Source organism: Oncorhynchus tshawytscha, linkage group LG09 (genome assembly GCF_018296145.1).
Source record: "Oncorhynchus tshawytscha isolate Ot180627B linkage group LG09, Otsh_v2.0, whole genome shotgun sequence".
Lineage (NCBI taxonomy): Eukaryota > Metazoa > Chordata > Actinopteri > Salmoniformes > Salmonidae > Oncorhynchus > Oncorhynchus tshawytscha.
The window spans coordinates 66,181,720-66,208,075 of record NC_056437.1 but is presented as its reverse complement, the minus strand read 5'-3'; the positions used below and the strand labels follow the sequence as shown (position 1 = coordinate 66,208,075).

General features: G+C 43.1%; 1 protein-coding gene across 2 annotated transcripts in view; it reads left to right on the top strand.

The window, feature by feature from the left end:
- The window catches only part of LOC112258427 (thyroid hormone receptor alpha), a 109,184-nt gene that overhangs the window by 55,244 nt on the left and 27,584 nt on the right, over nucleotides 1-26,356 (top strand). Inside the window, exons 2-3 of one of the 2 annotated variants that reach the window (XM_024432790.2) lie at nucleotides 4,941-5,360; nucleotides 11,296-11,444. The gene's annotated coding sequence lies outside the window, so the exon portion shown is untranslated. The remainder of the gene's footprint in view (nucleotides 1-4,940; nucleotides 5,361-11,295; nucleotides 11,445-26,356) is intronic. The other variant, XM_024432789.2, reaches the window with a different exon arrangement.

The window sequence follows — 26,356 nt, the reverse complement described above, 5'->3', positions numbered from 1 at the left end:
AAACACCTGCCTCTGAGAACCACTCTAGGCAATCATAGACTTACCTAGACAACAAAACTGAACACAACCCCATATTCTAATAAACCCCTAGGCAAGACGAACACAATAAATCACCCATGTCACACCCTGGCCTAAACCGAAATAATAAAGAAAACAAAGATAACTAAGGCCAGGGCATGACAATTATCTGTATGTGTGGGGTACAGAGATGAGGTAGTCATAAAAACACAATGAGTCCATGCAACTTATTATGTGAGTTGTGAAGGCCATTTTCACACCTTAACTTATTTAGGCTTGCCATAAAGAGGTTGAATACTTATTGACTCGAGACATTTCAGGTTTACATTTTATATTAATCTCAAAAATGTTCTACAAACAAACCCACTTTCACATTGAGGTATTGTGTGTGGATCAGTGACACAATCTAAATGTCATCAATTTAAATTCTGGCTGTAACACAACAAAATGTGGAAAAAGGAAAGGAGGGAAGGCAGTCTCTGACAGAAGTCTTGCCAATACCATATGTTATTTTCATCCCTCCTTGTCAGTGTGTCCTTGGCAGATAGTCACTGATAGTTAATTTAATTAATGTTAGCAAACTAATTGATGTTTTGTTTGTGATTGCGCTCCCTCTGTCACTCTTTCAAGCGCCAGGGAGTCGATCTGAGTCACCCTCCTTGTTTGTTCAATGGCTAAAAATCACAAGGCCGTTACCAAAGTAACACAGTGAAAATATGTCCTTGCCTTAAACAGTTTTGAGTAGGCCTTCCGGGCTGGGCTGTAAGAGTACTGGAAATGAGTTCATGCTGTTCATAATGTCTCACAAAGGAGCTGGGTACTGGGGGTTTTGATGCTTGCTAGCTGACGCTGGAACTGGAGTCCTGTAATTCACAAATAATGATAGAGCATGAAGTAGTCTTGAATGGCACATTTTCCCCCCAGAGTACTTATTTTCTTTATTTTACAATATCTGTATCCTCAATTCCACAGTAGAGGTGTTAGCGCTGCCGGTGGCCACTACTTACAGCTAGGGTTGCACATTTTGGGGAATATTCAGAGGTGGAAACTTTCCGTGGGAATTAATGGGAATATATGGGAATTAATGGAAATATATGCACATTAATATTAGTACCATTTAAATGTAGGTGTTTTTTGCATTGGATATATTTACCTTACCATATGGAGACTGAATCATAAACATCTTACCTGATCATAAGTAGACATAATTGCAAATGATTAAATCCTTCCAATAGAAAAAAACAACTATTTAGTCAACTAATTTTAATTAAAGTTAAATATGTGACTCTTCACACGGGATGATTTCACTGAACAACAAAAGGGAATATTGAATGATCCCCAATGATCCATCGCTTCTCCCAAAAACGTTTTCAACATACATCTGTAAAATGATAGTCCAGAAACTAAAGGGGAAAGAGCCTCAGATCCACAAAGTCCCTTCCACCAGGTTGCTGATGAGATATATTGGCACGACTGCCACATTGCATCTACATCCTAAAGCCCTTGCTTGGAAGTGTACTTCGATAGACTGCCAAGAACTTTGCCCTCACCCAGGCCAAGGTGGCGAGACATGGTAGCGATGACACCATAGGCCTTGTTGTTCTCTGCACCAGACAGGATGCTCTTGCCAGCATACTTGGGGTCCAACATGTATACTGTGACATGTATGGGCTTCAGGCAGAAGTCTTCATGCTTTTTGATGTATTTCAGAACTGCAGTTTACTCTGCTTGGAGCAACAGTGAAGTGGGCAGAGCAGTATGAATTTACTCTTACATCTGCAAGCAGAGTCTGAACATCAGACCGGATGGCATTGTCTCCCTCAATCCGTGCAATGGCTATTGCTATAGGTTTAAGGAGTTTCAGGCTGCTTACCACTCTCTCCCAAAATACATCATCCAGGAGGATCCTCTTGATGGGGAAGTCCATATTGGCAGACTGTTGATGGGTGGAGATAATGTAGTTAATTATTCCTTGTCCACGAACGTTCAACGACCCATCAGAGATGATTGCTTTCTCTATGATTTGCTTGACCTTCACTTGAACTCTGCATCCAGCAAATTAGTAGATAAAGCATGTCTGGTTGGAGGGGTATATGCTGGGCGAAGGACATTCAGAAATCTCTTATAATACACATTTCCTGTGAGCATCAGAGATGAACCAGTTGCATACACAGCTCGAGCAAGACATTCATCAAAATTTCTCTGACTACGTTCCTCCATTGAGTAAAAAAACAACTTCTGATTCCAGGAGGACCATGAGCTGTTGCTATCAATAAGGTGTCTGATAATTTTCACCTCGAATAGAACTTTTGTCAGAGGTTGCTTGTTGTGAGCGCTGAGGGAACTTTATGCACTTGGCCAGATTCTGCATCTTTTGCATTTTTCACATATGATTTAGCATTAGTTGCTGTGTACATTTGCAAATGTACACAGCTTTTCCTTCTACATTAGTTGCTGTGAAATGTCTCCACGTGTCAGATGGTGCCCGTGGCATTTTCCTGTAAAGATAAGAAAACAAATTAGTAAAAAAATAATAATACAATTCCATGTACAGACAAATAGTTAAGGAGTTAGATTAAACAACTCATTTGTAAGATAAATGTTTTAAAATGAAATGAATGGAAACCGGTTAATTAACACTCCAATTAGCAGGCTCAAGCAAGCTAAAACCCACATGGTAGCAAAAACTAACTAGCAGAAATTGTTAACAAGTTAGAAATGATTTAAACACACTTTGCTGTAGGCTACTATTTACTAGTTAACAAAAAATATTGTATGTCGTATAAAATATATTCACCCCACCCAGTGTTGTAATCAAAACATACCAGAAAGCATGTAGTCCTTGGCTCAGACAGTGTAGTAGTGTGGGCTCAATAGCATCTCATTCCTGTGCAAGATCTTGAGAATCAGCTGTACATGTGATGGAGGAGTGCACTGTGCATGCAAAGGGTTGCAATTCCATTGAATTGGGGATAGTTTAACCATGACATGCCATAAGACCTAGAACTGCCTTAGGTGTATCCCACAAAAAAAGGTTGACTGATATAAACTAACATTTTTGATGAATTTAAGCAAAATTCCCAGGCTTAACCTCCCCATGAAAAATGTCCTGAGATTTCCCGGAAGGTTTCCGAGTCTTTGCAGCCCTACTTAGTGACTATAGAACGTCTGCCTTGGATTTCTTCACATTTTGTGTTCCAAACTGGGATTCAAATGGATTTCATTGTCATTTTCTGTCAATGATCTACACAAAATACTGTCAAACTGTAAGAAAAATTCAATTAAAAAAAAGATGAATACAAAATAACTGTGTACCTTGATTTAGATAAGAATTCACCCCCGAGTCAATACATGTTAGAAATGCCTGATTTATAGATGTGAGTCTTCTTGGGTAAGTCTCTTAAGAGCTTTGCACACCTGTATTGTGCAATATTTGCCCATTTTTCTTTAAAAAATTATTCAAGCTCTGTCAAGGTGTTGGATCATGGCTAAACAGCAATTATACAGTATTTGTTTTTTATTCTGTGCCTTGTGTACTTTTGAATGTTTCGGAATATTTTTATTCTGTATATTTGTGTTCTTTTCACTCTGTCATTTAGGTCATTATTATGGAGTCACTGCAATGTTGTCGATCCATCTTAAGTTTTCTCCCATCACAGCTATTGAACTCTAGCTATTTTAAAATCACCAAAGGCCTCGTGACATCCCTAAGCCGGTTTCCTTCCTGTCCTGCAGCTCAGTTCAGAGGGATGACTGCATCTTTTATGTGGCTGGGTGGTTTAATGCATCATCCACAACATAACTATTAACTTGACCATGCTTAAAGATACAGTGCATTCAGAACGTTTTCAGACCCCTTGACATTTTCCATATTTTGTTACTTTACAGCCTTATTCTAAAATTGATAGTTTTTTCCCTCATCAATCTACACACAATTCCCCATAATGACAAAGCAAAAATAGGTTTTTAGAAATGTTGGCAAATGTATTAAAAATAAATAACTATCACATTTACATAAGTATTCAGACCCTTTACTCAGTACTTTGTTGAAGCCCCTTTGACCGGCGACTACAGCCTCAAGTCTTCTTGGGTATGACGCTACAAGCTTGGCACACCTGTATTTGGGGAGTTTCTCCCATTCTTCTCTGCAGATCCTCTCAAGCTCTGTCAGGTTGGATGAGGAGCGTCGCTGCACAGCTATTTACAGGTCTCTCCAGAGATATTTAATTGGGTTCAAGTCCGGGCTCTGGCTGGGCCACTCAAGGATGTTCAGAGTCTTGTCCCGAGCCACTCCTGCATTGTCTTGGCTGTGTGCTTAGGTTTGTTGTCCTGCTGGAAGATGAACCTTCGCCCCAGTCTGAGGTCCTGAGCACTCTGGAGCAGGTTTTCATCAAGGATCTCTCTGTACTGTGCTCCGTACATCTTTCCCTCGATCTTGACTAGTTTCCCAGTCCCTGCTTTATCAGACCAGAGAATCTTGTTTCTCATGGTCAGTCATTTAGGTGCCTTTTGACAAACTCCACTTGCATTGGGCCATAGTAGGCTATTTCCTACTTACAGAATAGGCCATTTCCTACTTGCAGTGTATGTGAAACAGTCTCTTGAGTTAGCAATTTATAGATTTTCTAAAATGCTATTCTCCCTACTTGAACTTGTCCTCAAGTAATACCTCTCTAAAATAATGTTGACCTCAACTCCACAATACCACAACAGCAAGGCAGACCAAACTCAGACACACCAGTAAAATCAAGGCTTTGACTGTTTTTACAGTATCTACCCTGTCAGTTTGTCTAGGTGTAATCTGTGTTCCGAAAACCAGTCCTCTGATAATCTACCCGGTGAGTTTGAAGGTTTTTTTGTACTCCGTTAGTTGGCTTCTCTGTGTTTATGTCGAACCCTTCTGTTCTGTGTGTGTCTTACAGGTGCAGGCTGACTGATCCACTGGAGACCACCTTTTTGGGAGGTAGACAAGGAACAAGCAGTGGAGCACGTCTGAGGCTTTCAGACCCAGGGCTAGCCGAGCTAGCGAGTTGCTGCCAAAAAAAGCACGGAGAGAGCCTGAAAACAGTTTGCCTGGGTGGCAGCATCACATCTGGAAAATGGCCCACCTGGGAGGCAGTCAAAACCAGAAGGCTGCATGCTTGGGGGTCAGTCACTTACATTAAACAGCACAGCGGCAAGTCTGAATGGTTTGGGGACCCTGAGAGCAGCGCGCTGCCTTAGGGGCTGAGAGGGACTGAAAGGGGAGCCTATTATCAGCCGATAATAGCCCGCCAGGTGGCAAAGGCTGTAAGAAGAACAGTAAGACCCAGCAGAGCGAGGGTGAGAAGAACAATCCACAGGTGAGTTCTCTGGTTCCTTCCCACTCGGCCCCTTCTCTCCGTCCTTATGATGCAGTGGGTGAAACAACAGGAGTAGTAAGGCTGGGGCCTGATTGGATAGCTCAGAGCTTCAGCTCTTTTATATCCATATCTGCACATTGAATTTGAGAAGGCGAGGCAAGGTTATCTCAAGGCTTAAGGTATAGATTTAGGGTGCTCTTAAGGTGTTCTTGAGTCAAGGAATTGTTCTAAACGCGGTCGACTAACTTATTTCCCAACATGAGTAACCTGAGTAAACCAGTACACTGCCTCTCGTGTGTTGTCTGGCTGTGGCGTTAATCCACTGGAAGCTCCGTGTACCTCTGACCCTTTTGATTGGCTAATCCTCCGTGACCCGCCAGGTGGCGTGAGGGTTTCTGGGGGAGAGAGTCGAAGTGGAGGAGGGAGCTAGACTGTCAGAGATCGAAGTGACTGATCCAACTGAACAGGGCCCATGTTAAAAAAGCATCTCGGCGTAGGAGTGCTGATGGAGGATCAGGTCCTCCTTCGGCCGAGCCCTTTTCTGTATGCCTTTTTAACACGACTGTGCTAGTGCACTCCGGATTGTTTGACTGTGGGGCTATGGCTATATCCCACTGCTGACACCAATGTGGCACATTTGGTGTGGACACACCTCGGAGTTGATGTTTGACTGTTGTGCTTCATAGTCTAAGATGAGGATCTCCCTCCCTGTGTGTTTAGCTCAAATAATTCTGGATCAAACAGTTCTCATGTCCCCTTTTGATCCCCTTGATCTAATGTCTTCCATTATGATGCCTGAGGGGTAAAGTCAGGATTGAACCAGTCCCTGTGTTTCAATGGGATTCTGGGTTAGGAACGTAGCTCAATACCGAAAGTGCTGATATTTGTTCTGTTTCACACATGTACAGGTGTGTAACAAGTGTGTTTTGTTGCACACCCCCCCTAAAATCCCAGCGGACAGCGGGGTCACGGGCCAGGGACACTGTAGCAATTAAGGTTTTAGGCCTTTGCTCACTGGCAGATGGACAGATGTTTTTCACCTAGTCAGCTCGGGAATTCGAACCAGCAACCTTCTAACCGCTAGGCTACCTGCCGCTCCCAAGGCTCCATTCTTTATCTGACATAAACAATGCTATTTCCATATTCCTCATCGTGTGACAAAACACTCGTATCTTTGACCCCGTCCTCAGGGACCCCCCCTTTTTTTTCTCTCAGCATTCCCTACTCCCTCTGCTGTGAAAATGTCACTTGTAATAACTTCTATTGATAATCGTCTCACGCATCATACTAGCACCAGAACACCTTCCCCTTTCCTGCACTTTGTGTTGCCATGGTAATGTCCTCCCTTCCCTGCACATGCTGCACGGGAACAGCTGAGCAACAGGTTGATGTATAGAAACCAGAACCCCAGGCCGACCAATCAGAGGCTCCTGCCGTGGAGTGCTCTCCTTACTGAACTTGTGGAAGCTATGCGTTTGTGTGAGTGTTGGTGTGCGTGCTAGCATGCGTGCGTTTGTGTGTGCTCTGTACGATACTTGTTCGTATCGTGGCAAGGAAACAAAACACCATTATGTTGTCATCCAGAGTCACATGTATTTATTTTCCAAGCTATAGCACACTATTTTACAGGCAGCAGGTTTTTAAAGGACCAAGAGAGCTTCGTGTTTACATTTTTGCCATGGAAAAAAAATATTGTAACACTGGTATTGTCAAAACCGGTGTGTGTGCCTGCGTGCCTCCCCCCCTCCCTGCCTACTGAAGCTCAGCGTGTGTTCAGACTGCAGAGTGCAAACAGAGTTGAAGGTAGATGCTTTCATCATGCAGATCAATATGTTACCAGTCAGAGACGACGCGCAAGGTCTGCTGGAGAATCTATGACTCTTGCCTATAGCCCTATAACTAGTGTTGCCACGATACCAGCATTTTGACTTGAATACCGATACCAGGTTTATTATCTCAATACCAAAACGAGACCACACAAAAAAAGAAGGCTCATTAGCCAAAGCCAGAATGGCACTTGATCCAAGCAGATAAACTCAGCTACTGCTCTGTCATTACATTTGAAACAAAATGTTTGTGCATTATTTGAATCAATTCTACAATAAATGTTACTTAGGTAAAAATCTATCAAACTACAAAACAGCATAATGTTAATCATTTATTTGACTAAATACCTTTTTGCCCCACTGTAGCTATGTGTCATAATGTAAAATAACCCTAATTTATAAGGCAGTTCTTATTTGATTAATAGTGGACTTTGCGATTAGCCTTCAAAATAAAAGTAAGGCATAATTCTACTATTTGCTAATACTTACAAGGATTCCTAAACCATTGCTAAGAATAATGAAAATGACTGCAGTTTTTACTGGTAATTGTTTTCAGGCTGGTTGTATTGGTGCTAGCTAGGTACCAAGCTAAAGTTAGCTACCCCAGGAGTAGCGGTCTGATGATGCTTTATTACCAACGCGGTATTGTAAACACACAGGTGTTTGCTGACATTTTTATACATATTTGACAGTGCTACTGTGTCTTTTTTTTGACACGCATAGACCCAAACGGTGGCTCCATAGTGTATGTCGTGAAGCTAATAGCAGTGAAGCAATTACTATGTAACTCTGGTAAGGCAACATCTGAAAATTGGCTCACTTTGTGTTAACAGGTGCTCGACCAGTCGGCGATAGCCAACATCACCCACGACAGAGAACGGTTGATTGTCAAGGGCAATGAGTTTCATTATCCTGGCTTTAATGGATTTCACCTTTGTTGTCTCGCTGAAATTTTGCTACTCTTTCAAATGACTGCTCAACTTGTTGACTGCTCGATCCACACAGCAGACATTGTGGGCTTGCTTAGGAATTCTGTGTTGCACGTGTAGCGCAAAATTTTACGTGGTGTCGTTATATCATGTACCTTATTTATATAGGTATGCACATCAGCTTTGAAATTGGTTTTGCACATCAAGCGTTAAACTAGATATCGGCCTATAACGATGTTGGCATTTTTAGCTAATATCGGCCGATTCCGATATGTTCACTGACTATATCGTGCAGTATGTACGTACAGTCACTGTGGAGACGATGTCACCGATGCACTTATTGATGAATCCAGTGACTGATGTGGTGTACTCCTCAATGCCATTGGAAGAATCCCAGAGCATATTCCAGTCTGTTCTAGCAAAACAGTCCTGTGGCTTAGCATCTGCTTCATCTGGCCACTTTTTTTATTGACCGAGTCACTGGTGCTTCCTGCTTTAATTTTTGCCTGTACGTAGGAATCAGAAGGATAGAATTATAGTGAAATTTGTCGAATGGAGGGAGAGGGAGAGCTTTGTACGTGTCTCTGTGTGTGGAGTAAAGGTGGTCTAGAGTTTATTTTTATTTTTTTCTCTCTGGTTGCACATTAAACTTGCTGGGAGAAATTAGGTAAAACTGATTTGTTTCCCTGCATTAAAGTCCCTGGCAACTAGGAGCGCCACCTGGATGAGCGTTTTCCTGTTTGCTTATGGCGGTATACAGCTCATTGAGTGCGGTCTTAGTGCCAGCATCGGTCTGTGGTGGTATGGATCATCTTGCATTGAATAGTGTTCTAGCCTGTATGGACATTGTTTTGCGAACAGTAATGAACAGTGTCAACATTTCTACATGCTGTGTTGCATTATTCAAGTGTGTAAACTTCTGTGAAGCATGCATGGGGTCTTGGGAGCAATTGCAGCTCAGACAGCTCTAGAAATGAATGAGTAAGTGGATGCTTTTGCTCTTCACCCTATAAAAGGGTTGTGCTGATAGACTTAATCCGCTCAATCACTTGAGACACATTTGTCAGCAGTACTGAATGTATCAGCCCAGTCCATATTTGGTCGAGTTGGGTAGGGTGTTCTGGGGAAGGAATGTGACAGCCTGCCTTGTGCCAGATGGAGATGGATGTTGGGGTTGTGGGGGCCTTGTGGTTTGGGAAAAGAGGGCATGGTCTCCAACTTTTTAACTCTCCTACCCTACCCAGGCTACCTCCCTGTATATTAGATACATTGAGTGTTTTCTGTAGGGGGAGTGGGTGGATGGAGGACGAGGCATCATGGAGGCGCCAGTGAGGTGTAGACTGCTCGCAGATGGCCTGCATCAGGTTTTGAGATCAAAACATTCTTAACACTTCATAAATCCCACCTGGGGCCTACTGCCCTGCTGCTGGTGGGGAGTTCCAGGCCAGACGCACTCTGTAACACTCCGGAACCCTGCGGAACGTTCCGCCCACCACACCACTGCTCTGGAATAATACTGACTAGCCCTGGTCGTGGCCGCGGCCACGAGAACTGGGTTGTTCCACAGGTAGACCTACAGTATTGATAAAGTATACCTTCATGCTCCATCACAACCTTTGCCCTGTTGTCAGTCAGATTCTGGATTTAAAGGAACAATTCACACACAAATGAATGTATTTTTTAAATTTATTGATGTTGTTGCTTCAGGCCCTGAAAGTGGTCAAATGTTTGAAATGACTCTGTGGCATGACCCATGCCATCTGTTGTATAGATGTAGCTGGATGTCTTATGTCATCATTTCGGGTGGTGCCTTTCTTTCCCATTTATTTGGGATTGAGGCTTATAGCTGGATATACACAACAGATGGTCTGGGACTCATCTCGACATTTTGACCATATTTGAGATCCTAAAACGCCTGAAAAACACGTTGATTTTGGAGGTGTACTATCCTTTTAAGGAGCCATAAAGGGACTTGAGATACTCTCGGGGAAGTCCAGCGAATGTAAGTCTCACGTGGCAGGCTTCAATGCTCTGTCGACTTGTCAGACAGACGGCTGGATGCATGGAGAACAAGAATTCACACCTGCACAGTATATGAAGTCAGAAAGCAGCATGTACAGTATATCAAGTCTGAAAGCAGCCCATATTTTAATAACAGGCCTGGTCTGCTTAGCACCAGCCAACAGGTCTGCCTTACTATTCCCTCCAAGCTCCAGTTCCATACACATCACACATGATAAACTTCAGCTTCAAGTTAGGAAGTCTGCAGTTGATGTCCAGTTGTTGTGTCCACAGAACTAGAACTATTCCACAATTGTAATGACATGCAGAACCCCCCAAACATACAAAATTGGCAATGCCTTTCCTGAAGTCAAAGCTAAACAATCAACACTGTTTTACTACAGTCTTTTCTGTTATGTCACTGGATGCTCAACACCTCTTTAAAAAAAAATACAAATAGAACAACAAATGCGCCTGGGGCGACCAGTGACTGTTTTTTGTGTGTGTGTTTTTTAACTTTCACGGATCTCCGCTTTTAAATGCCTTTTTTAGTAATGTCTCAGCTTTATACAGTAAATAAAGTTTGATTGATTGATGCAGATACAAAGGCCTGTCTACTAACCTGTCCTTAATTCTCACTGATAAATACTGATAGAAATTAATATATTGTCTGTTCTTTAACCCATTTGGAATGCCTTAACCTTTTTTAATAAACTAACACAAGTTGAGTACTCAACTACAATGTGTATATATAATATATATTATACATACACACACACATTCCACCTCTGCCAATCTGTGTGGATGAGATATGGAAGGCAGACCAAGTGCAGTAGAGAATCTTAGACATGGTTAGGCTCACGTCAACACTCTATGACTGGACCTGGGTGTTAGAGGTGTGTATGGGTCAAGTTTGAGTGTTGTGGTTCTGGTTTTTTTTCTCCTCCAAAGACGTGAGAGAGACCATGGTTTAAAAAAAAAATTTTCACTGTTAAAGGGTTTCTTTCACATGCAAGGTTAGCTCCGAGGTCTGGTGTGCTTTCTGCTTCCCATACTGGAACTTGGGTGTCTCCGCACACACCTATCCCCATATTCCTGCCGTTATTGCTTTTGCAATCACTGTGTACCCTTAGGGTCTTTCATGTTCATTGATATTGTAGGGGGGGCTTGGTTTTACAGGGGCCCTAAAGAAGGCCAGTGCCGTCTCACCTTTTGAAGTACATTGTTCGCAGTCACGCAAGATTATGGCTAAAAGGAAACCAGAGACCCTCCACCACCCCACCTCTGCCCCTTCTCTCCCAGTCACCTCTCCCTGGAGAACAATACAGGTATCTACCGTAGACCTTGTCTGCATCCTAAATGGCACCCAAGTTCCTATATAGTGCACTACTTTTGACTAAAGCTCTATGGGCCCTGATCAAAAGAAGTGCACTATAAAGGGATTAGGGTGCCATTTAGGACCCATGCCCATCTGTCACTCTCCATAGGTATGCTCTGTGTTGCTATTTTAACACTGCGGCCTTTCTGAAGCATTCATTACAGTAACAACCGTATCTTATGCGATTTCGCAGCACGTTCAACAGTCCAGCTTCCTTTTTCACGAGAGAGGGAGGGAGAGGTTTCTTTTCCCTTCTCAGCAGCAACATTGATCTCCATCGCTGTTTCATATACACCAACCAATCAAATTTTTTGATGGTTTACTGTGAACACTGGAATGCAAATTCAGTCAGCCTCACTGCAAAGGGAAGTGTGCACGCGCATCTGTGTGTAGCACTCTCACCTTGGGCTCCTGCTCTTACCTGAGTGCTTGTGGCTCAGGGCCCGCTTTTGTCACACAGTCTCAAACAAACACAGTACACACAGACACTCTGGTTGCAGCTAGGAGAAGAGGATTCCCTGTGCTGTGTGTTTTGGGTGGTGACGCAGCCAGGCAGGGGTTTTTGGGCATGCCCGTTCATAAAAGCTGCCAGGCATGCAGGCTGAGTGGACTGACTACCCGCCAAACCAACCCCTTGGCCAGGGCAGCTGCCTGGGAAGTCATTGCTCCTGTTCTGGAGGTATTAGTGTGACGAGTATGCTTCATCAGAATTAACACGACTTCCCACTTGTGGCTCAACGCACGCATGCAGGAATGTGCACACACATTCGATCACACACACAAACGTGTACCTGTGAGGAAGCACCTGGTAGAAGTAGCTAGGTCTTTATGTCCTATGATTTAGATTGAATCGAGCCCCTGTTTTTAGGCAGACCAGCAAAACACAGGGCCAAAAACAGCACCTACACGCGATGTACAGTAGATGTAACGTGAGACCGTTAGTATGAAGATAGCTGGTGCTTAAGCCACAGACTTCCCACCATGAGCAGATGGCTGCACCACATAAGGCTTTGCATTACCATTCTACACCCCCCCCCCCACACACACACACACACACACACACACACACACACACTCTAATATAGCTCGACATATAGAACATGACTGCCTTCTGGTTATAGAGAAGAAAGAGAGAGGGGGGGTTATGATGAAAGTAGAACTTCCATCTTTTATAGAGTGTTGATGTGAGTGGTTCCACTCCCTCTAACCCCCCCTCGATCCTCGCTTAGGAGGCCATGCATCTGCCGCTTTTACAATCAAGACCCCTTCTTCTGCTTCTCATCCACCCTGCCGCCTCCTTATCTCATGTAACATTTACATTTGAGTCATTTGACAGACTCTCTTATCCAGGGCGACTTATCTCCTTTTCTTTTCCTTTCCGCACCGGGGAACAAATCCTCCGTGTTTCTATTAGATGGTTTTGGACAAAGAGTTCCTCTCGGAGCTGAGCAACCAGCGACAGTTAATAGGATAACGTATATCATTTGAGTCGGCTCACATCCATGACTATTCACTTGTACATATCCATTTTACATGTTTGAAGATAAAATACTGCAGTTATTGATCGTACATCTTTAGAAATCAGTGATTCTGACAGTTTTTTTTGGGCACATTCTTACAGTTCTGTGAATAATCTTTATTTGCACAGCCGGCTCATTTGGTAGTGTGTTCTACGTCACTATGAACATGTTATGATATTGGGCATGCTACAATTATATTTCATACAGGTATGATAATGCAAAATTGATCTTATAAAGACCCTATTGAGTTACATAACATTCAAAAAAGGTTATTTAACTAGGCAAGTCAGCTAGCTAGCATTAAACTTATCTTATGAAAAAACAATCAATCATAATCACTGGTTAACTACACATGGTTGATATTACTAGATATTATCTAGCGTGTCCTGTGTTGCATATAATCTGACTGAGCATACAAGTATCTGACTGAGCGGTGGTAGGCAGAATTAAGCACGTAAACATGAATTCAAACAGCACTTTCATGCGTTTTGCGAGCAGCTCTAAATTGTGCGTCAAGCATTGCGCTTTTTATGACTTAAAGCCTATCAACTCCCGAGATGAGCCTGGTGTAACCGAAGTGAAATAGCTAGCTAATAGCGTTTCAAACATCCCTCGCTCTGAGCCTTCTAGGAGTTTTTCCCCTTGCTCTGCATGGGTAACACTGTTTCAATGGTGGCTGTTGTCGTTGTGTTGCTGGTTCGAGCCCAGAGAGGAGAGGGACGGAAGCTATACTGTTACACTGGCAATACTAAAGTGCCTATAAGAACATCCAATAGTCAAAGGTTAATGAAATACAAATGGTATAGAGGGAAATGGTCCTATAATGCCTATAATAACTACAACTTAAAACTTCTTACCTGGGAATATTGAAGACTCATGTTAAAAGGAACCACCAGCTTTCATATGTTCTAATGTTCTGAGCAAGGAACTGAAACGTTAGCTTTCTTACATGGCACATATTGCACTTTTACTTTCTTCTCCAACACTTTGTTTTTGCATTATTTAAACCAAATTGAACATGTTTCACTATTTATTTAAGGCTAAATTGATTTTATTGATGTATTGTATTAAGTTAAAATAAGTGTTCATTCAGTATTGTTGTAATTGTCATTATGACAAACAAAAATAAAAAATCTGCCGATTTTTAATAGGTATCAGCTTTTTTGGTCCTCCAATCTGTATCGGCGTTGAAAAATCATAATCGGTCGACCTCTAGTATGCAGTACATTCGGAAAATAGACAGACTTCAATGTTTGCAAATTTATAAATAATGATTTACAGAAGAATTTAGACCCTTTCCTATGAGACTTGAAATTGAGTTCAGATGCATCTGGTTTCCATTGATCATCCTTGATTGGAGTCCATCTGTGGTAAAGTCAATTGATTTGGAAAGGCACACACCTATCTATATAAGGTCCCACAGTTGACAGTGCATGTCAGAGCAAAAACCAAGCCATGAGGTTGAAGGAATTGTCCGCAGAGCTTCGAGACAGGATTGTGGTGAGGCACAGATCTGGGGAACGGTACCAAAAAAATGTCTGCAGCATTGAAGGTCCCCAAGAACACAATGGCCTCCATCATAAATGGAAGACGTTTGGAACCACCAAGACTCTTCCTAAAGCTGGTCGTCCGGCCAAACAGAGCAATCGGGAGAGAAGGGCCTTGGTCAGGGAAGTGACCATGAACCCGATTGTCACTCTGACAGAGCTCCAGAGTTCCTCTGTGGAGATGGTGGGGGGGGGCACCTTCCAGAAGGACAACCATCTCTGCAGCATTCCACCAATCAGACACTTATGGTAAAGTGACCAGATGGAATCCACTACTCAGAAAAAGGCACATGACGGCCTGCTTGGAGTTTGCAAAAAGGCACCTAAAGGACTCTCAGGTCATGAGAAACAAGATTATCTGGTCTGATGAAACCAAGATTGAACTCTTTGGCCTGAATGCAATGTTAAAAAAATATATTAGAATTGGATTTGATTTTTTACTTTTTTGGACTTGGAAAACTTGTGACCTTTTTTTTCCCTTTTTTGTTTTTCACCTTTTATTTAACCAGGTAGGCTAGTTGAGAACAAGTTTTCATTTACAACTGCGACCTGGCCAAGATAAAGCATAGCAGTGTGAACAGACAACAACACAGTTACACATGGAGTAAACAATAAACAAGTCAATAACACAGTAGAAAAGAGTCTATATACATTGTGTGCAAAAGGCATGAGGAGGTAGGCAAATATTTACAATTTAGCAGATTTACACTGGAGTGATAAATGATCAGATGGTCATGTACAGGTAGAGATATTGGTGTGCAAAAGAGCAGAAAAGTAAATAAATATAAACAGTATGTGGATGAGGTAGGTAAAATTGGGTAGGCTATTTACCGATAGACTATGTACAGCTGCAGCGATCGGTTAGCTGCTCAGATAGCAGATGTTTAAAGATGGTGATGGAGATCAAAGTCCCCAACTTCAGCGATTTTTGCAATTTGTTCCAGTCACAGGCAGCAGAGAACTGGAAGGAAAGGTGGCCAAATGAGGTGTTGGCTTTAGGGATGATCAGTGAGATACACCTGCTGGAGCGTGTGCTACGGATGGGTGTTGCCATCGTGACCAGTGGCACCCCCATAGAGACTGCCAGAGGACCGGACAACATGCCCTCCGATTTGACACACTGAACTCTGTCTGTAAAGTAGTTGGTGAACCAGGCAAGGCAGTCATTAGAAAAACCGAGGCTATTGAGTCTGCCGATAAGAATATGGTGATTGACAGAATCGAAAGCCTTGGCCAGGTTGATGAAGACGGCTGCACAGTACTGTCTTTTATCGATGGCGGTTATGATATTGTTTAGTACCTTGAGCGTGGCTGATGTGCACCTGTGACCGGCTCGGAATCCAGATTGCACAGCGGAGAAGTTACGGTGGGATTTGAGATGGTCAGTGATCTGTTTGTTGACTTGGCTTTCGAAGACCTTAGATAGGCAGGGCAGGATGGATATAGGTCTGTAACAGTTTGGGTCCAGGGTGTCTCCCCCTTTGAAGAGGGGGATGACTGCGGCAGCTTTCCAATCCTTGGGATCTCAGACGATATGAAAGAGAGGTTGAACAGGCTGGTAATAGGGGTTGCGACAATGGCGGCGGATAGTTTCAGAAATAGAGGGTCCAGATTGTCAAGCCCAGCTGATTTGGGTTGGCTGAGGTTGGAGTAGCCAGGAGGAAGGCATAGCCAGCAGTTGAGAAATGCTTGTTGACGTTTTCGATTATCATGGATTTATTGGTGGTGACCGTGTTACCTAGCCTCAGTGCAGTGGGCAGCTCGGAGGAGGTGCTCTTGTTCTCAATGGACTTTAGTGTCCCAGAACTTTTTGGAGTTAGAGCTACAGGATGCAAATTTCTGCTTGAAAAAGCTGGCCTTTGCTTTCCTGACTGACTGCGTATATTGGTTCCTGACTTCCCTGAACAGTTGCATATCGCGGGAACTATTTGATGCTATTGCCGTCCGCCACAGGATGTTTTTGTCCTGGTCGAGGGCAGTCGGTTCTGGAGTGAACCAAGGGCTATATCTGTTCTTAGTTCTGCATTTTTTGAATGGAGCATGCTCATCTAAGATGGTGAGGAAGTTACTTTTAAATAATGACCAGGCATCCTCAACTGACAGCATGAGGTCAATATCCTTCCAGGGTACCCGGGCCAGGTCGATTAGAAAAGCCTGCTCGCAGAAGTGTTTTAGGGAGAGTTTGACAGCGATGAGGGGTGGTCGTTTGACTGCGGACCCGTAGCGGATACAGGCAATGAGGCAGTGATTGCTGAGATCCTGGTTGAAGACAGCGGAGGTGTATTTGGAGGGCCAGTTGGTCAGGATAACATCTATGAGGGTGCCCTTGTTTACGGAGTTTGGGTTGTACCTGGTGGGTTCCTTGATGATTTGTGTGAGATTGAGGGCACTAGCTTAGATTGTAGGACTGCCGGGGTGTTAAGCATATCCCAGTTTAGGTCACCTAACAGAACAAACTCTGAAGCTAGATGGGGGGGCGATCAATTCACAAATGGTGTCCAGGGCACAGCTGGGAGCTGAGGGGGGTCGGTAGCAGGCGGCAACAGTGAGAGACTTATTTCTGGAGAGAGTCATTTTTAAAATTAGTAGTTCAAACTGTTTGGGTATGGACCTGGAAAGTATGACATTACTTTGCAGGCTATCTCTGCAGTAGACTGCAACTCCTCCCCCTTTGACAGTTCTATCTTGACGGAAAATGTTATAGTTGGGTATGGAAATCTCAGAATTTTTGGTGGCCTTCCTAAGCCAGGATTCAGACACTGCAAGGACATCAGGGTTGGCAGAGTGTGGTAAAGCAGTGAGTAAAACAAACTTAGGGAGGAGGCTTCTGATGTTGACATGCATGAAACCAAGGCTTTTTTGATCACAGAAGTGAAAAAATGAGGGTGCCTGGGGACATGCAGGACCTGGGTTTACCTCCACATCACCCGTGGAACAGAGGAGGAGTAGTATGAGGGTGCGGCTAAAGGCTATCAAAACTGGTTGCCAAGAGCGTTGGGGACAAAGAATTAAAGGAGCAGATTTCTGGGCATGGTTGAATATATTCAGGGCATAATGCGCAGACAGGGGTATGGTGGGGTGCGGGTACAGCGGAGGTAAGCCCAGGCACTGGGGGGATGATAAGAGAGGTTGTATCTCTGGACATGCTGGTTGTAATGGGTGAGGTCACCACATGTGTGGGAGGTGGGACAAAGGAGGTATCAGAGGTATAAAGAGTGGAACTAGGGGCTCCATTGTAAACTAAAACAATGATAACTAACCTGAACAACAGTATACAAGGCATATTGACATTTGAGAGAGACCTGCAGCGAGGCATAAAGTAATCACAGGTGTTGATTGGGAGAGCTAGCTAAAACAACAGGTGAGATGACAACAGCAGGTAAAATGGTGATGACTAGGCAGAGAGGGTCGGATTAACTACACACAGAGCCCGAGTTCGCGGATGGGGCCGACAGATAAAAAATAAATAAACAGAATGGAATACCGTGATTTAATGGACAGTCCAGCAGGCATCAGCTATGTAGCCAAGTGATCATAGTGTCCAGGGGGCAGCTGTAGATGGAACAGGGAACCCGCCACTACGTTAGCAGGCGACAAGGCGTTTAAAGTTAGTGGCCCTCCGACGGAGGCCGGTTGAAGGCACAGCGGATGGAGTATTTGTCGGCAGACAAGTCGTGGTGGCGGGGCGCCATGTCGACAGGGAATCCAACCAGATGGCGAAAGAGGTATTGTAGAATTTAGTTTGCTGGCCGGGAGATGCGCCTGGCTCGCGGCTAACTGGATACTAGCTTCACGGCAGTGGCGTTAGCCACTATAGCCAATCGGTAGCAGCGGTGATCCGGTGCCAAGGTCCAGAGTTTACAGCAAGGATCCGGTGGAGTATCGGGCTCTAGCTGTGTATGAGTGGGGTTCGGGTGAACAGCTGAGTAGGCTTGGGAGGTGGGCCTTGGGGATAGCTTCGGTACTGGGTGTCACGGTGAGCTAGCTAGCTGCGAGATAGCGGCAAGCTAGCTGTGAAGATCAGAATTAGTGGTCCAGGGATTACGGCAGGAATCCGGCGTTGTTGTGGAGAGACAGTCCGATACTAGTAGACTGGCGAGTATTATCCAGGCTAAGAACAGGGCTGGTATCTGTGCAGAAGACAAAAGCCGCTAGCAGTGGCTAACAATGACTGAATAGCTAATTAGCTGGTTAGCTTCTGGAGGTTCTTGAATGTGTTCTAAAATGAAAAAGAATAGCGATACCGTATCACATTGGGTGAGGCAGGTTACCGGAAGGTATAATCGAATTAAAAATCGAAAAGAGATTGAAATATATATACGAAAAGTACATGACACGAACAAAACACGTCTTCACTGCTACGCCATCTTGGTTTTACTTCTTGTTTACGCCTTGTCGCCTGCTAATGTAGTGGCGGGTTCCCTGTTCCATCTACTGCTGCCCCCTGGACACTATGATCACTTGGCTACATAGCTGATGCCTGCCGAACTGTTTTACTTATTTGTGGTACAATGTATAATATCTAATCAAATAGTAGTCATTCTGAAATGGATAAGTACAGATCCTAATCTCAGCGATCCAAGGGGAAATTTCTTGAAAAATTAACCTTGACAATGTTTGGGTCAAATGTCAGTTTTGTGAGAATGACCCACGTACATTAGAGGGAGGCCTAGGTGCCCTGTTCAAAGACCATTCCATTAAGCAACAACCAAAGATCGAGAGCGCTACACGGTAAAACAGAGTACAATATTAGAGCGAGAGAAATATAGAGCTACACAATCAAGAGAGATATAATATATATATATATACACACACACACACACACACACACACACACACACACACACACACACACACACACACACACAGTGGGGCAAAAAAGTATTTAGTCAGCCACCAATTGTGCAAGTTCTCCCACTTAAAAAGATGAGAGGCCTGTAATTTTCATCATAGGTACACTTCAACTATGACAGACAAAATGAGGAGAAAAACCCCCAGAAAATCACATTGTAGGATTTTTAATGAATTTATTTGCAAATTATGGTGGAAAATAAGTATTTGGTCAATAACAAAAGTTTATCTCAATACTTTGTTATATACCCTTTGTTGGCAATGACAGAGGTCAAACGTTTTCTGTAAGTCTTCACAAGTTTTTCAAACACTGTTGCTGGTATTTTGGCCCATTCCTCCATGCAGATCTCCTCTAGAGCAGTGATGTTTTGAGGCTGTTGCTGGGCAACACAGACTTAACTCCCTCCAAAGATTTTCTATGGTGTTGAGATCTGGAGACTGGCTAGGCCGCTCCAGGACCTTGAAATGCTTCTTACGAAGCCACTCCTTTGTTGCCGGGGCGGTGTGTTTGGGACCATTGTCATGCTGAAAGACCCAGCCACGTTTCATCTTCAATGCCCTTGCTGATGGAAGAAGGTTTTCACTCAATCTCACGATACATGGCCCCATTCATTCTGTCTTTTACACGGATCAGTCGTCCTGGTCCATTTGCAGAAAAACAGCCCCAAAGCATGATGTTTCCACCCCCATGCTTCACAGTAGGTATGGTGTTCTTTGGATGCAACTCAGCATTCTTTGTCCTCCAAACATGACGAGTTGAGTTTTTACCAAAAAGTTATATTTTGGTTTCATCTGACCACATGACATTCCCCCAATCTTCTTCTGTATCATCCAAATGCTCTCTAGCAAACTTCAGTTGGGCCTGGACATGTACTGGCTTAAGCAGGGGGACACGTCTGGCATTGCAGGATTTGAGTCCCTGGCGGCATAGCGTGTTACTGATGGTAGGCTTTGTTACTTTGGTCCCAGCTCTCTGTAGGTCATTCACTAGGTCCCCCCGTGTGGTTCTGGGATTTTTGCTCACCATTCTTGTGATCATTTTGACCCCACGGGGTGAGATCTTGCGTGGAGCCCCAGATCGAGGGCGATTATCAATGGTCTTGTATGTCTTCCATTTCCTAATAATTGCTCCCACAGTTGATTTCTTCAAACCAAGCTGCTTACCTTTTGCAGATTCAGTCTTCCCAGCCTGGTGCAGGTCTACAATTTTGTTTCTGGTGTCCTTTGACAGCTCTTTGGTCTTGGCCATAGTGGAGTTTGGAGTGTGACTGTTTGAGGTTGTGGACAGGTGTCTTTTATACTGATAACAAGTTCAACCAGGTGCCATTAATACAGGTAACAAGTGGAGGACAGAGGAGCCTCTTAAAGAAGTTGTTACAGGTCTGTGAGAGCCAGAAATCTTGCTTTTTTGTAGGTGACCAAATACTTATTTTCTACCATCATTTGCAAATTCATTCATTAAAAATCCTACAATGTCATTTTCTGGATTTTTTTTTTCTCGTTTTGTCTGTCATAGTTGAAGTGTACCTACAGTGCCTTGCGAAAGTATTCGGCCCCCTTGAACTTTGCGACCTTTTGCCACATTTCAGGCTTCAAACATAAAGATATAAAACTGTATTTTATTGTGAAGAATCAACAACAAGTGGGACACAATCATGAAGTGGAACGACATTTATTGTATATTTCAAACTTTTTTAACAAATCAAAAACTGAAAAATTGGGCGTGCAAAATTATTCAGCCCCTTTACTTTCAGTGCAGCAAACTCTCTCCAGAAGTTCAGTGAGGATCTCTGAATGATCCAATGTTGACCTAAATGACTGATGATAAATACAATCCACCTGTGTGTAATCAAGTCTCCGTATAAATGCACCTGCACTGTGATAGTCTCAGAGGTCCGTTAAAAGCGCAGAGAGCCTCATGAAGAACAAGGAACACACCAGGCAGGTCCGAGATACTGTTGTGAAGAAGTTTAAAGCCGGATTTGGATACAAAAAGATTTCCCAAGCTTTAAACATCCCAAGGAGCACTGTGCAAGCGATAATATTGAAATGGAAGGAGTATCAGACCACTGCAAATCTACCAAGACCTGGCCGTCCCTCTAAACTTTCAGCTCATACAAGGAGAAGACTGATCAGAGATGCAGCCAAGAGGCCCATGATCACTCTGGATGAACTGCAGAGATCTACAGCTGAGGTGGGAGACTCTGTCCATAGGACAACAATCAGTCGTATATTGCACAAATCTGGCCTTTATGGAAGAGTGGCAAGAAGAAAGCCATTTCTTAAAGATATCCATAAAAAGTGTTGTTTAAAGTTTGCCACAAGCCACCTGGGAGACACACCAAACATGTGGAAGAAGGTGCTCTGGTCAGATGAAACCAAAATGGAACTTTTTGGCAACAATGCAAAACGCTATGTTTGGCGTAAAAAGCAACACAGCTCATCACCCTGAACACAACATCCCCACTGTCAAACATGGTGGTGGCAGCATCATGGTTTGGGCCTGCTTTTCTTCAGCAGGGACAGGGAAGATGGTTAAAATTGATGGGAAGATGGATGGAGCCAAATACAGGACCATTCTGGAAGAAACCCTGATGGAGTCTGCAAAAGACCTGAGACTGGGACGGAGATTTGTCTTCCAACAAGACAATGATCCAAAACATAAAGCAAAATCTACAATGGAATGGTTCAAAAATAAACATATCCAGGTGTTAGAATGGCCAAGTCAAAGTCCAGACCTGAATCCAATCAAGAATCTGTGGAAAGAACCGAAAACTGCTGTTCACAAATGCTCTCCATCCAACCTCACTGAGCTCGAGCTGTTTTGCAAGGAGGAATGGGAAAAAATTTCAGTCTCTCGATGTGCAAAACTGATAGAGACATACCCCAAGCGACTTACAGCTGTAATCGCAGCAAAAGGTGGCGCTACAAAGTATTAACTTAAGGGGGCTGAATAATTTTGCACGCCCAATTTTTCAGTTTTGGATTTGTTAAAAAAGTTTGAAATATCCAATAAATGTCGTTCCACTTCATGATTGTGTCCCACTTGTTGTTGATTCTTCACAAAAAAATACAGTTTTATATCTTTATGTTTGAAGCCTGAAATGTGGCAAAAGATCGCAAAGTTCAAGGGGGCCGAATACTTTCGCAAGGCACTGTATGATGAAAATTACAGGCCTCATCTTTTTAAGTGGGAGAACTTGCACAATTGGTGGCTGACTAAATACTCTTTTGTGTGTGTGTGTGTGTGTGTGAGCAGTAGAGTAAGACACACAGAGAGAATGCAATTAAGCAGGAGAGAAAAGAGAAAAACGAGTTATTAATCAAGTCAGAAAGATCAGCAGCCAGAAAATGTATGACATTTCTGCCTTGGTAATACTCAGTAGACTAAATTTCCCTGCCCCGAGGCATGTACACCGAAAGATTAGTAATTCTCTCAGCAATAAATCACAGCATAGTAATTGAGAGGAGCAAGAAATGTGAACAGAAGAGACATGTAAAGGCTAGGGATTAGTAAAAAGAATATAAAATAATTGAGAAACAATAGCTAGAAAGACTAGTGTTGGAAGATAAATTGTCGAGTTTATTATTTTAATCATGCCCACAGCTGGCAGCATCCAAGTAATCATCAATTCGGAGCGCAGCTCCTTGCAACCAGATCTTAATTCCCATGGTCAATTTGGATAGATATTCGATATCCCTATGGGGCTATTTAGGACCATCAGTATTACCCAACGTACATGGGACAAGGTCAATATCGCGATTTCTGTGACTTAAAAACTCAAACCAACTATAAAGTGTATGAATACATATAAAACATATAGAAATAATTTAATGAGGCAACTTAAAGATGTGCAACATAAAAACATTGTTCCATTTACAGGCTAGCTAGCGAGGCAGGCTAGCTAACGTTTTAGCTACCGCATTGCAACTTAAGTCGTAGCTCATACAAGTTTATTGTGTATTGTCTAGATACTGCTAGCTAGCTACAGGCTAGGTCATGTTGGCTAGATAGCTAACATTACCCTACAAGTTGGATTTGCAAGTTAATTTGGAGCTTATACAATTTGTATTGCCTAGGGCAAAACAAAATAATGGTGTCCGTTAACTCAGGTTTGAGTCTGACTAATACAGTGATCTAGGAACAACAATCAGGCGCTAGAGTCAGTCTACATCTGTAACGCATAGAATTATGGTATCCACTAGTTACCACACCCACATAGTGGCTATATCGTAAACATTTGTGAAAACAAAAAGGAGCTTTTTGGTATTAATTTAAGGTTAGGCATCAGGTTAAAGGTTAGTAGTGTGGTTAAGGTTTAAAAGCTAATTGTAGAAATGGGTGCCCTGTATGACTTTGTGGCTGTGGTATGAAGTGATGACCTAGATTTAGCTTGGACCGAGTTACTGCTCTGATGACTGAGGCGGTGCTGCCAACTCTCATGCATTGGGTGTGAGACATGCAATTTGACCCTCTTCTCACACTCATAAGCCACACCTTATTCATCACGCATTGAAAAAATGACTGCAATCATTTTCTAATTAATCCAGTGCGTTACCTTTTCAACTGTGCCTCCAAATCGTAATCATAACCACCATTTATTAAGGAAATCAGTGCTCTGTGTTTCTGTGGGACCGACCAGTATCACCAACGGTCGTCGATGGGGAGACCAGAATTAGGTAGGTTTAGTCTGAACTGTTGAAACTGTTTGTTTGTCAGATATCACCTATCCTAACTGCCATTGGTAATAGAACAGTGACAGTGTATGTGTTCACAGATGCATCTATGGAGCCAGCACATGGAGACTTTGTAAGATGATGTGATGAAGTCCAGACTGACAGATGGGTTTGATACTGATGTTTGTAAATGGAGAGACTCCTGCACTCGGCATTAAACTTTTACTAGACACAACTTACTTGTATTGTCTTTTACTTCTTTTTGAACTGCCCGTGGTTCCCAAAAGCATCTGGCAATTACACTGCTACAGTTAGTACGTAGCCTAAGCTTTAGGGCCTAACGCCAGATAAAGAAGAATGAAAGAAAAAACTCAATGTAGCCTACAGATATGAATTGCACAAGACTAATACATTTCTGGGTTTTTAAATTTGATTTTTACTTTTATTCATCCTGCCCGCCAACCACCCGTCCTTCATCCACACAATATTTCATGACTTAAACCCGCCCGCCACGCGGACATTGAGTCAAACCCGCGCATCGCTTGTGTGTGTCAGTGTTTCCGTTGGTAAATGGCAGCTTTTGGCCAGAAAAAAAATTATGAAAAGCTAATAAATAAAATTGTTACCATCCACATTAAATGGGAGAGAAACTTTTCATTCGCTGATGGAAATACATTTGATGGTCATACTTATCGGTCTATAGGTTCATTTGCATAATTTAGTGGAATTAAATTGTCACTTGTGTATTTTCATTACTCTTCATGTAGTAAAACATTCAGGTTTCAAACAATTATGTCTTTGTTTTCAAAATGCATAGCCTTCTGCCTCCAGCCCACATTGTAATGTGGGAGACACGCTGATAGCCTGACTTCTGTTAAAATGAATTACCATAATCTCTAAATGTGATTGATGACATTCCGAGCATCGTGGGTAGACGGCCCTAATGGGTTACGCACCCAACGAATATGGGTCTGGTAAATTTCTCAAATTAACGGTCAATTCAAATCTTCCATGTCTCTCTCCCGGCAGTGATGTTCTATAGAGAGTGAGCAAGGCCTGACCTGAAATCACACATGCGCCATCTACTGTCAAAGCAACAGAAGTGAAGTGATTACTGGGGAAACGGTCTGTTTTCTGTCTCTGTTTAGTAGAGCTGTCCTGACCAGTAATCTCATTGCAACATTGATACAGTAGAGATCTACTATATCTATATCAATCAGTCGTGGCCAAAAGTTATGAGAATGACACACATTAATTTCTAGAGTTTGCTGCTTCAGTGTCTTTTAGATATTTTTGTCAGATGTTACTATGGAATACTGAAGTATAATTACAAGCATTTCAGAAGTGTTTCAAAAGCTTTTATTGACAATTACATGAAGTTGATGCAATATTTGAGAGTCAAGAACTCTGCAATTTTTTCAAGAACTCTGCAATCCGCCCTGGCATGCTGTCAATTAACTTCTGGGCCACATCCTGACTGATGGCAGCCCATTCTTGCATAATCAATGCTTTGAGTTTGTCAGAATTTGTGGGTTTTTATTTGTCCACCCGCCTCTTGAGGATTGACCACAAGTTCTCAATGGGATTAAGGTCTGGGGGGTTTCCTGGCCATGGACTCAAAATATCGATATTTTTGCCTTTTGGCAAGGTGCTCCATCATGCTGGATAAGGCATTGTTCATCACTAAACTATTCCTGGATGGTTGGGAGAAGTTGCTCTCGGAGGATGTGTTGGTACCATTCTTTATTCATGGCTGTGTTCTTAGGCAAAATTGTGAGTGAGCCCACTCCCTTGGCTGAGAAGAAACCCCACACATGAATGGTCTCAGGATGATTTACTGTTGGCATGACACAGGACTGATGGTAGCGCTCACCTTGTCTTCTTCGTACAAGATTTTTTTCCGGATGCCCCAAACAATCGGAAAGGGGATTCATCAGAAAATATGACTTTACCCCAGTCCTCAGCAGTCCAATCCCTGTACCTTTTGCAGAATATCAGTCTGTCCCTGATCTTTTTCCTGGAGGGAAGTGGCTTCTTTGCTGCCCTTCTTTGACACCAGGCCATCCTCAAAGTCTTTGCCTCACTGTGCGTGCAGATGCACTCACACCTGCCTGTTGCCATTCCTAAGCAAGCTCTGTACTGGTGGTGCCCCGATGCCACAGCTGAATCAACTTTAGGAGACCGTCCTGGCGCTTGCTGGACTTTCTTGGGTGCCCTGAAGCTTTATTCACAACAATTGAACCGCTCTCCTTGAAGTTCTTGATGAT